Source organism: Propithecus coquereli, unplaced genomic scaffold, assembly GCF_000956105.1.
Source record: "Propithecus coquereli isolate 6110/MARCELLA unplaced genomic scaffold, Pcoq_1.0 Scaffold403, whole genome shotgun sequence".
Classification (NCBI taxonomy): domain Eukaryota; kingdom Metazoa; phylum Chordata; class Mammalia; order Primates; family Indriidae; genus Propithecus; species Propithecus coquereli.
In genome coordinates, this window is record NW_012149764.1 from 253,651 (window position 1) to 265,950 (window position 12,300).

Below are 12,300 nucleotides of genomic sequence, written 5' to 3' on the forward strand. Positions count from 1 at the left end.
GTGTCTGTGCAAATATGGAGGATGAATCTGAATAAAAAAATAAATGAATCTGTAAATATCGTAATTTTGTAAGAGTATGAAAAATGAAGTACAAATAGTATAATAGTATACAATGATTTTTATCTGAAAACTGGTTTTAATGGATTAAAGATTCATTTATCTAAGCCTTTAATTCATTGTTACAATTTTTTCCAATGGTGGCATGAAATTGTCAAAATTTCTTGTCATTTTTAAGCAGAGCACAGTGACCATGCTAATAAACCAGTTGAGTTTTTCTATAAATGCAAATTTATACCTTCCAGTTAGAAATGATGAATTTTGCTACTAAAGGAGGAGATGAAATAAAATGTACTCAAAGTTGCAACAAGTAAAAAGAGGTATAATTCAAATTATGGCAGAGAAAATATAAAACCAGTCACAAAGCTAATGATGAATGGTGTGTATAGCAAGAAAACAAAGTATGTTAGTTACCTATTTCAATGTAATAAATTACTACAAAACCTAGTAGCTTAAAACAACTTATATTTATTATCTCATAATTTCTACATGTCAGGAATTTGGGAGCAGCTTATCTGGGTAGTTCTGGCTCAGGATCTCTAAAAAAAATCATAGTCAAAATGCCTGACAGTGCTGCAGTCATCTGAAGGCTTGACTGGAGCTGGAGGATCTGCTTCCAAGATTGCACACTCACACAAATGTTGGCAGGAATTCTCACTCCCTTTATGCTTATTGGAAGAACTCAGTTCTTTGATGCAGGGACCTCTCCATGGGGCTGCTTGGGTGTTCTCACAAAATGGCAGCTCAATTCCACCAGAGCAAGTGATTGGAGACGAAGAGAGAGAGAGAAAAAAAACAGGTCATCATAATTCTGTTTATGACCCAGTTTCAGAATCCTCACACCATTTCTTCCCCACCCTATTTGTTACAAGTGAGCTACGAAATCCAGTTCATACTCAAGGGAAAGAGAATTCAGATTGACCCTTGGAAGGAAGGAGTGTCAAAAAAATTGTGTACATATTTTAAAACCACCATACAAAGAAAGCTACTGGTAAAATTCATCTATAACATAACATTTGGATAACATTATGTAGTGTCATACTACATTAAAGAGCAATCGACATAGTACATACTGTTAGCTGACATCTTGCTTTGAAATTTGGCCAGACCACATTTGGCATACAAGAACTTATGTATATAAGAAATGAGTGTTGAATGACTTTGTGGCACAGAATATTTGTTTGTTTAGTGAATGGTCATTTTATGAACCATAATGTAGATTGTCTTGGGATAAGTAGTGAATGTTATACCAGTTATGTGTGTAGAAATGGAGGGCTTCACTAGACAAAGCAAAAATTTTGCTCCTAAATGCCTAATCACAGGGTGCTTTATTCATGGAATACAGGTGGTGGCCAACCATATTACTTACAATATTCTTTTAGGCTTGAGGGAAATAGTGACATTTTGAGTACAACCAAATTGCCATCTTTTCAGCTTTTTTTTTTTGGCAAAGAAAATGGCAGCCATGTAAAATGCTGCTTTTCCATGCACAAGAACACTTGCTGTCAAGGAAAGTGGTACTTACATGAATTTTTATAAAATGATGAATGAGATTAAAATATTTTTACGAAGTTGGTATTCCTGGCCACAATTGTTTCTCTGAGTGGCTTGCTTAAATTGTGTAATCCATAATGAGCTCACAGTGGTTAAGTCTTAAGGATGTGGAATCAGATTGCCAGGTTCAAAACTTAGCTGAACCACCCACAAGCTTTGTGACTGTAGGTAGACCAGCTAATCTGTGACTCAATTTTATTATCAGTAAAATGCCTTATAAATAGTATCTACCTCAAAGAAGTGTCTGAAGAAGTTCATGGGATGAAACATATAAAATGCTTATGTAATACCTTATTTTAACAATTACCAATATATTCTGAACATATATGAATTTCAATCTAGCATATTAGATCACTGAGGAAGTCATAATTGTGGTGAAAATAGCTAAATCACCACAATTTTGACTCCTTCCCAATAGTGAATTATCAATTTTAATAATCCAAGGAAAAAATCTATAACATTATTAAATATATTTTAAACCCATATACACAAGCTGCCATACAATATAAAGAAATACTTAGCTGAGCCTAATGCAACCAAACAATGGATTAGGAGTCCTTCACCTCTCTCTGCCAATATAAATCACTCAACTTTCTAGATGTGTAGTAGCTGTGCTCATCAACTTACAGTCTAAAGGAGTGTTGTATCTGGTCTTTAGTGAGGAATCTATCATGAATTTCTGGCCTGTATTCAAGTCTAATGTTCATAACTATTTATGAAAGCCACTTATGAACTAGAGTTTTCTATTTTAAGAAGTAATGGAGAATAATGAAAAAGATGACCAGATGAGAAAACTGACCTATGGATCAAGCTATTTGTCATTTAGCTAGATATGGGTATTTTGGTGAAATATTTCAACATTTTCCTTCTCTCAGGTATGAAATTATTTTTAATTTTGAAAATATACTTTTAAATTGTGATAAATTTATTTTTAATTTTTCTAAAATTGGTATTTGCATCTTCGGGCTATTGGGAGACAATTTCCCATGGGCTTGTACATCTTGCAAGCAGAGATACTGACAATTCTTGTTCCAGATTATCTTTTCAAGGATCCTTGCTTAACAAACAGCTTTGGTAGAGAGAATGCCCCTCTCCTCCAAAGCAGAGGGCAAAGTCGTGTGCTGCTCAGTGTAATATAGATGCCTGTCCTTTACCCCAGAGGAAGAAGGTAAGGTTGCTCGTGGCTCATTATAAAAGATTCGAGTTCTCTAAGCTCATGATTGTGAACCATGATTAAAACACCCTACATGGCCGGGCGCGGTGGCTCACGCCTGTGATCCTGGCATTCTGGGAGACCGAGGCGGGCGGATTGCTTGAGCTCGGGAGTTCGAGACCAGCCTGAGCGGGAGCGAGACCCCGTCTCTGCTAAGAATAGAGGGAAATTAATCGGACAACTAAAACTATATAGAAAAAAAATTAGCCGGGCATGGTGGCGCATGCCTGTAGTCCCAGCTACTCGGGAGGCTGAGACAGAAGGATTGCTTGAGCCCAGGAGTTTGAGGTTGCTGTGAGCTAGGCTGATGCCACAGCACTCTAGCCCAGGCAAAAGAGTGAGACTTTGTCTCAAAACACCCTACATGCATAGTGTCCACCTGGGCCATGCCTGCAGGGCTTTGCAGGTAAGGGACACTGATGCAATCATGAAACTCAGGCTTCTTGCTTGCCTTGAGTAATAAAGTTGTTTGTTTCTGAAATAAAATAAAATAAAATCAGTGTTTGTTTTGTTCAGGAAACACCTAATGGGCATTGGTCTACAAAAACAGAGTTTGAGTAACCCTGCTGCAGTAGAAGAGATATTAGAAATGTAATGTACTCACAGAGACACAAGACAAAACAGACAATGCAAGTGATAGAGATTTGAAGGGAGAGAAGGCTTCAGGGAGAGGAGGTTACCAACGGCTCTACAGAGCAGGTGAGCTCTGAGTATGACCTTGAAGGAGGAGTGCAACTTCTAGATGTATAAATGGAAGGACATGTTTTCAGGCAAGGAAAACAATGTACACGATGGTGTGAGAGTAGGGAGGTTTAGGGCATGTTCAAGGTACTTGTGAGTAGAATAGTTTGAGTAAACAAAGGGTTAAGGGATAGAGACCTTGATTAGAGCCACCCAGGGAGGGCCCTCAAATACTTGGCGCCAAAGCTCACATAAAGCATTCACTTATAAACTACATTTAGACAGGATATGAAAACGTAAGAGAGTGGGAGAAAGAAAGTAATTGTAAAGAGCATTAAAAAAAAGGCTTATTTCTTTGCCTTATTTCTATTCATCAGTTTGATATTCTATATCACCAAGATACACATTTCTACCCTTCTAAAGAATAATCCATGAAGGATGTCTTTCTCTGTCAAAAAACCGGAACCTTTCTTTGTATAATAAAAGTGGAGTGAGGAAATCATTAGTTAAATTGTCATGGTGTTGTTTTTGCTGTGAAATGGCAGATTTACGGGTCTTCGCTCTCTGTATTTATGACTGTGATGGGAAGACAACCGAAGTGGATATGTGGCTGGATATATCTCTCCATGACTTTGAGTAAAATTCAAAAGTCATTTAAGCAGTTTGAGTTAACAGAATGCAATGCTATCCAAGAAATGTAAACAAAGGCTTTATTCAATCACCTCCTCTATTAGAAAGTTGTGTCTATTACTTAATTTTATAGATACAGAAAATACTTATTCCTGTATGAAAATCCCTCATGCTGGCGGCTCTCTTCTCTTCCTTTGTCTTTTATTGCTCAACTTACCTAGCTTTATTTCTCTGTAAAGAAAAAGACTTGAACTAACTGCTTTATTGCTCCAGGAAAAATCATTCTTTCATTTTTGATGGGTTAACAACCATTAAAGTAGTGATTAACAATAGCCTTCCCCACTCCCATCCCCCATAACACAGAATTTGGACAATGCTTATACTTTCCCTCCTTCCCATGCTTTCAGAAGAAGGAAATGTTCTTAAGAGTAATGTAGACGCAGACAAAGATCACTACTCCCCAAGTAGTGTCCCCAAGTAGAGGGATGTGGGGTGTTAGTGGGCATGCCTGGTGCACTTACGTAGCAGCTGTGGACGAAAGAGGAGCTGGAAGGTTAAGATGTTGAGCCAGGATAGCACGGATGAAAAAGACAGTTCTTTGAATTAGTTTCCTGAGGATACCCTGAAAACATCAGGGTACCGGATAATGGCAGAGGGCAGGAGACTTTAATAACAGTTGTTCTGACTGCCATGTAGTGAGGGCTTAGTCTCCTGACCCATTTTCTTCCCCTCTCTCCTGGCAGGCCCTGTGAGTTACAATGATGTGTGTTCTTTTCAGATAAGCCCACACAGTAGAATGAATAAGGGGCCATCATCGCACAACATATTTCAACAAATTTCTTCAATGTATAAAGCAAATGGAAAAATGCTTGTGACTAAAAGAAGTGGAGAAAACTTCAATCCGAGAGTTTTGCAAAGGGACACAGAACTGAAGAGCAGAACTGAAAACAGTGGGCTTGCATAAGGGCCTAAATACAGAACATACCCTCTCTTCTCCAGGCAGGGTTAGCTGCCAGCTCAGTATTTACCCCTACACAAAAACAAATAATAAAAAGCCTGAAAAATCTCCTTTCTGAAGAAGTTGAACAGTCTACAAACCATCCAGTGAAGAATTAGGAAAGGTAGTGTGATTGCTGGATTCTAAATAAAGACTTCATTTTGGCCTCTAGGAAACCGTCCCACTGCAAAAGACTGATGGCTGGACCCCTGCTCTTCATGCCATAGCAAGTGTCGTCTGTCTCCAAGCCCTTCTCCTACATCCATAGAGCTTGCAGTCAGTATTCATCCGTAATATAAAATGACAACCAACCTGCTAACCCTGCCTGGAGAAGAGAGGGTATGTTTTGTATTTAGGCCCTTATATAAGTCCATTGTTTTCAGTTCTGCTCTTTCTTTTTCCTCCCCTTCCACATCTGCTACTGCCAGGTCTGCTGTCTCTCGGACAGTCTTCCCAGAGGTAAGAACTTTCAGCATGAATGAAAAGACCAAATTAAACAAATATAAAAATTGAGAGGAAACAGAGATAATGTAGGAACTGAAAAAAAAAGAACTTCAAAAAAATCCTCTGTTTTCCTGAGAGCTCTGAGAAAATATTGCATCCATAAACCAAGGATAGGAGGCTATGAAAATATGGAATGAGAGAACGAGAAATAGTTCTCAAAATTAAAAAATAGAATTACCAAAAAAAAAAAAAAAATTCAAAGGAAAGACTAGAAATGAAGGCAAGATATTCTCCTAGAACAAATTGTAAAGAAGGAAAGAGAATTAAAGAAGAGATTAAGAGACCTTCTAGAAAGGGAGAGAACTAAGAAAATGAAGAGAAGAACATTTACATAGATATAATAAGATAAAAATTTTCAGACCAGAGACACGCAAGTCTTCCAACTGAACTGGCTAGGTGTGTATTTCATGTATTCTCATCTCTCTTTCTCTCTTTCTGTCTCCCTTTCTCTCTCTCCTCAACTAAATACTAAATAGGTAATATAAGTTAAATATTCACTTATCATAGGAGGAAATTCATAAAATGTCTAAAATTGGAAAAAAATGGAATTAAAACCAATAAGTTTTTCTCTCGGAAAGGAGATTCTCACAGGGCAGGGGTGGGATGGTAGATGAATATTTCATGTTTTGCTTTTATTTTGTTTTCTGTTTAAGCTACCTATGCCATTTCATGTTATAAAATCAGGCATATGTACAACTTTGATTTTTTTAATGTAATGAAAATTTAAATAGGAATCATGGACTATGCACCTGCTTAAAATACCTGGTGAAAATTATAAATTGGGTGAAGAAAAACCCAAGAACGCCCAGCTCCTTGTTCTCCGATCCTTTCCCCACACTGCTGGTGGTGGCTTGTTTTCCTTTTTACCTTCACCATTCAGGTCCCCAGCTCCTCCTCCTCTGCCATCTGATGCCAAGGCCCATCTAATCCTCCCATTTAATCCTTTCCACAACTTTAGAGGCCGTGGAGGAGGAAAGGAGATAACATTTATTAAGCATGTATTATTCTGACATATTTATCATTTAATTTTTCCAACACCCCCATGAGGTCAATGTTATTCCCATTTTAACAAGGCCAAAAGAACAAAGGATCAAGTCAGTATTTGAACTGATGTGTTTCTGTTTTGAAGACCCATGTTCTTTCCAGCATATCAGAATGCCTCCTTGTCTGTTCAGTTAGTTATTAGATAATTATTTTTTTTTCTACTGGGGGACAAGAGGCAGTAAATTTTGAGAGGAAGTCATATGTTTTGCCATAATGATTTGCATAGCAAGAAAGGTGACCCTTATACCATTCCCAGTGCTCCATGGGATTAAAGCGCAGTGACATGAGAACTCGGAAATCTCCAGCAGGAACAGGCAGCTGAGAGACCTGCTGACCAACAGTTCATGAGCTACTGGCACCACTTGCTTTCAGAGTATAATCAGTAAGTGCTCACACTCCACAAAACTGGAAGAAAGAAACAAAAAAGGAAAAAGCTTGGGCACATCGAAGATACACTCATTTATTAAAAACTTGAAAATCAAGACCCAAGACTTCTATCTTCAGCAGAAAACACAATTAAAATGAAGTTGCCAAAAACAAGAATGAAGTTGCAAAACGGGCCTGAAACCTCGATGGTGCCCACTTAGCAAACACAGCATCAACTGCCCTAAATACATTGCTGGGCATCTGCTTTGTATTCAAGGTAGCCAGTCCCTTGACTGTACTATCCTAGCTGGTTTTTCTTACCACGCTTGTTCTTTAGGAAATACTGAAAGTAATTAGCTTGATGACCTGGAAAATCACTCTTAAAATCCCCACAACATTTGATAAAAAGGGCACAAGAAAACCTTTACAACTGAAAAATTCTGAATTTACAACTATTAACCCCATGTGTTCCTCTTTCTCCTGGCAAGATAAATGAATCTGTACTCAGGAATATTCTTTTTTAAACTATCAAATTCTGAGATTAGGCTTATTTCCTAGGAACTCAAGCTTTTAGACAACTTTGAGAATGTGGAAATTCAACAATTAGTTAGCTGGTAAATCAGTTTGCATTCCTGTAAACGTAGGTTACTGATGAGTTTTAAAACTATCTTGTCTAATGTGTCAAGTCAGGGATGCATCTTTTCTACAACTTCTTGAAGATAATCCTTCTTCCTTTTAATACTTCCTTTTAATACAGGAAGCTCATCTTATAATTATTTGTGAAAGAAATCTTAGATTGAGGATGAAGTCTATGTTTATGCTGGGATGCAGGCATGGCTGAGCATGTCTTGGGGAGACTGGTTGGGCAGACCAGCAGAAATCTACTAACTTGAGGGTCTGAGGAACCTCCTGGGAGAGACTCATCCAAAGGGAAGAAAGCTGGGGTATCTAAATTTGGTCCAGGGTTAGCAAAATAAACTCCTCTTCTGATGTCTCCTCATCTCATGTCTTCTCCTAGAAATAGAAATTCTACTTCCATGCCCGCTAATAAGGCAATGGACTATATAATCTATGTCCACAACTGATTGGGCTGGGGTAGATGCCTAATCCCAAATGGGCCAGTTTGATTCTCTCTCTTAGGAAATTTTAAGTAGCACCCAGAGACTCTAGTTAATAGTCAGTGAATACTCAGACAGTCAATGTCAGCTGGGGCAGCTATTCTCTGTGCCCTATACATAGAGAAGTAAGGAAAACTGGTCTCAGAGACAGAAGCATGAAGCAAACTTCCAAGGGAGAGGTCTGTGGCTCCAGAAACAGAAAGAGCTGCTGCCTTGGATTCCTGACACTATTGCAATTCCTGGTTGTAATCCTGGGGAGATTTCTGAGTATTCTGCCTATGATAGGCATCAGTAATAGCAGTTCTCTGAAGGTCTTTGACTTTTCAGATCGCAAAGACTGCTCCTACATTATTGACTTGTTTGATGCTCATTCATCCCCATGTGCTACAAAATGCAGCTGTTACTAGACACATTTAAAAGATGCATCCAAATCTCAGAGACAGCGTGTGACCTCCCTTAGGGTAAACGGTTACTTAGTGATGCAGTTGGGACCAGAGCCCGGGTGTTTTGTTCCTGTCTCAGTGACCTTTATAAGCATTTCACCAGCTACAAATCCACATAATGCCTCACCATCCAACACTTCTCATGTTGGTCACAAGAACATCATGAAAGACCCTGTCAGATACACTTTCTCTATGTCACTCCTCTAGTCTACAGGCCAAGTAACTTATCAGAAAAGGAAATAGTTTAATTTTTCAGCATGCCCTTAGGGAACTCATGCCACCTCCTTGTGACAGCTGCTTTTTATTTTCCTTTTTTTTCCTTAAGAATATGAAAACAACTAAAAAGCCAGTCTTAGCTGTTCTTAGCGCTTGATGACCACCCTGTCAGCCTGTAGATTCTGCAGTGCACCTTTCATGTATTTGGATGAGATTCTCTTTGGAATTCCATAAACCAACTAGAAGCTGCAGCCTTCTTATCATTGTCTGATGCAGCCGACATGTAACTGTTTCAGGGGGCTTAAAATCACCGAGGTTCAAGTCTATTGTCTGTCTCTAAAAATGCTATCTTTTCTCTTCTTCAGTTTCTTCTCTGTGTCACTGTTTTTCACTTGCCAACTTGTTGATACCAATTTTAATTCCCTTCTGCCTCTTGAAAAACTCCTTCTTGGCTTCCTTTCTATATTATTTCTTCCAACCTATCCCAGAAACCTTCAGCCTATTTAATAAGCTCCTCCATGGAGACACGTACTTAAAGTGCTTTTCTTTTCTCATCAAGCAAAGAGGCCAGATTGCATTCACAGCAAGCAAAATTGTGTGCTCAAGAGCCCCAGGTAGGAAGACACAAACAGCTGCAGCAGCCGCAGCAATATTACTGTTTTGCATATTGAGGACACTGGGGTAGGTAGGTTGTATCATACCCATTTTGTAGCGTTTTCCTCTTTTGGCCACCAACCCTTCCTGAACTTCTTCAATTCCATCACTCATCTCGTTGAGCTCCTCCCTCTCTGAATCTGCATTTTGCATTTCTCTTTTTCATTTTTCTTCCCTCTGCTGCCTGTAAATGTGAGCGCCTCCCAAGATCCTGCCCTCTTTTCTTTTCGTGCGGTCCTTTTCCAAGAGATTGTCCCTTCTCATGATTTCAAACATATCCCATGTGCAGATAACTCCCAATTTATATCTCTCAGCCTAACCTTTCTCATTTGATCTGATCCTCAACATCTGAGTCCCCGAAGCTTTCCACTGTTGACTGGATCTTAATGTCCCTGCGATGGAAAACTTCACCAGCCCAGCACTCCTTCTGAATTCAATCTCTTACAAATTCATCAGAGCGACCCATTTAACATCTCTGTTTCCCATCTTTCCTTCCTACCTGCAATAATTTCTCCCTGAATATCTAGCTATTTCTTCCTCCTTTACCTCCATAGTGCCTGTTTCATTCGCTCGTTTCCCCTGCTGTCACCCTCGCTCAAAAACTTATTATATGCCACATGATTGCAATAATCTAACTCAGTGAATCTCAGCTCTGGTTGCACATTAGAATCACCTGGGGGACCTTTAAAAACATTCTTATATCTGGTTCCAACCTTAGAGATTTTGATTAAATTGGGCAAGGATACGGCCTCCACATTGGCTTTTTTTTTTAACTCCCCAGGTGATTCTAACATGCAGCTCGGCTTGAGAACCACTAAGCAAACCTTTCATTTCTCTCCATCTTTAATCCATTTTGCCCTATTAGATTATGACTCTAAAGGATTCCTTCTTCATACACACATCCACTTAAAAGTTTTCATTCATTAGCAACTCTGTGATCATTTTCAAGCTCATTGGCTTCACTTCCTCCACTCCCCACAACTGACCCTAATCCACCCCACTAGCATGAGTGGGTGATCCACTAATACTTCCGCTCCCGAACCTGCCTTGCAATTTCCTGCCTTCATGCATTGTGGGCTCTCTTTCCCTTCACCCATTCCTGCCCCACTGAGAATATATTCAATATTTCTGTGTAGTCAGCTCAAAGCCTTTTTCTATTTAGCCACCTGCTCACATCCTTCCTTCAAATCCAAATCATTTCCAGCTTACACCAGCTCTGAGCACTTTTCACGTAGCCTAGCAGTTGAAGGATCAGGCTTTCGCACTAGACAGAACAGGTTCAAACCCCAGTTGCTCCACTTCCTGCTGCGTGATTTTGGGGTGTTGTGGAATCTTTCTGAACTTTGTGTCTACATCTGTTATGAGTGTGATACTAGTGCCCACCTCCTAGCATTGTCTGAGGAATAGATGAAGTGAAATCATATATGGAAAATGTCTAGCACATAAGATGTGCTAAATAAATGTTGGCTACTTTGTTACTTTTATTATCATTGTTTGTACATATGTACCATCACCCCAAATAGATTGTAAGACCTTGAAGTATAAGACAGTCTTGCAAAACCTCTTATATTCATGGTGTCTAGTGCTGTTCCTTGAACAGAGCAAGCGCTCAACATGCCTGCTTAGTGAGTAACTTGATAAATAAGTCTAAATATATCAAATGAAATTTAAGTGACTCTCATCTCTAGCCTGACTGTGTTACCTTTTGGTGGTAAATGGACTTTATAGAAAATTTTGATTAAAAGCTTATTTTTTTATAGCATAACCTCGGAAAAAGATGAAAAAGCATCTTGAAGCCTTTCAAAGTGTTTACGATTCCCTGGGTGTAGTTCTAATGTTGGTCTTTAAGGGTCCCCAAATCTCCTGAGATTCTGCTAAATATATTTGGTCCATCCTTCCAGAAATAAATGTTTATACATATAATTCTAACACAAATGGACCAGCAATACAAAGTGAAATTAATTCTTTTGGGGCCAATTTCCTTATTTTTATTTATTCATTTGCCAGGACAGCATGCAAATTGTGCATTTCTGGTTTGAATACATCTATGATTAACACGTTAACTCACACTACTTTTGAGCCTGGGGCCTTGTGAAGCATATGTAACTCATATCTCTTCACCTTGGGAGCCATGAGAACTATTTTTCAAGTTGCATATAACTCACACACAGAAAACAATAAAAAAAAAAATTGTCATTAAATTAGAAACGATTGTTTTGTTTTCAAAGTTTTTATTCTATTTTTGTAATAAAACACCATGGCCCCAAAGAAAAAAATTTTTTGTCTAGTGTGGCAGTCAATGTGTTAAACTTAGTGCAAACATATTTCAGTGGGATTACATGAAATACTCAGGGTTTGACTTCAGACATTCCAGAGATCAGCATACCAACTTCTTACTTCATGAGAATCCAATTTAAAATGTTTCTCTTCCTGTTTATTCTTTTAGGATTTTTTCTCCTTTTCTTATGCTCTTTTTTCCTAATCCATATAAAAAGAGTGAATTCTGAAGGGCTAATCCAGAATCAATTTGTCTTTTGAGAAAATAAACATTATAGCAATTGACAAAAATTCTCTTCAAATGCCAACAGCAATCAAGCCACACACACACACACACACACACACACACACACATACAGAGTTATGAACTGAATTGTGTCCCCTCAATTCATATGTTGAGGTCCTAACCCCCCATGTGACTATATTTGGAGATAAGACCTTTAAGAACGCAATTAAGATTAAGTTATAAGTGTGGGACCCTAATTCGATAGGACTTATATCCTTACAAGAAGAGAAAAAGGCACCAGAGATCTATGTTTCTCTCCA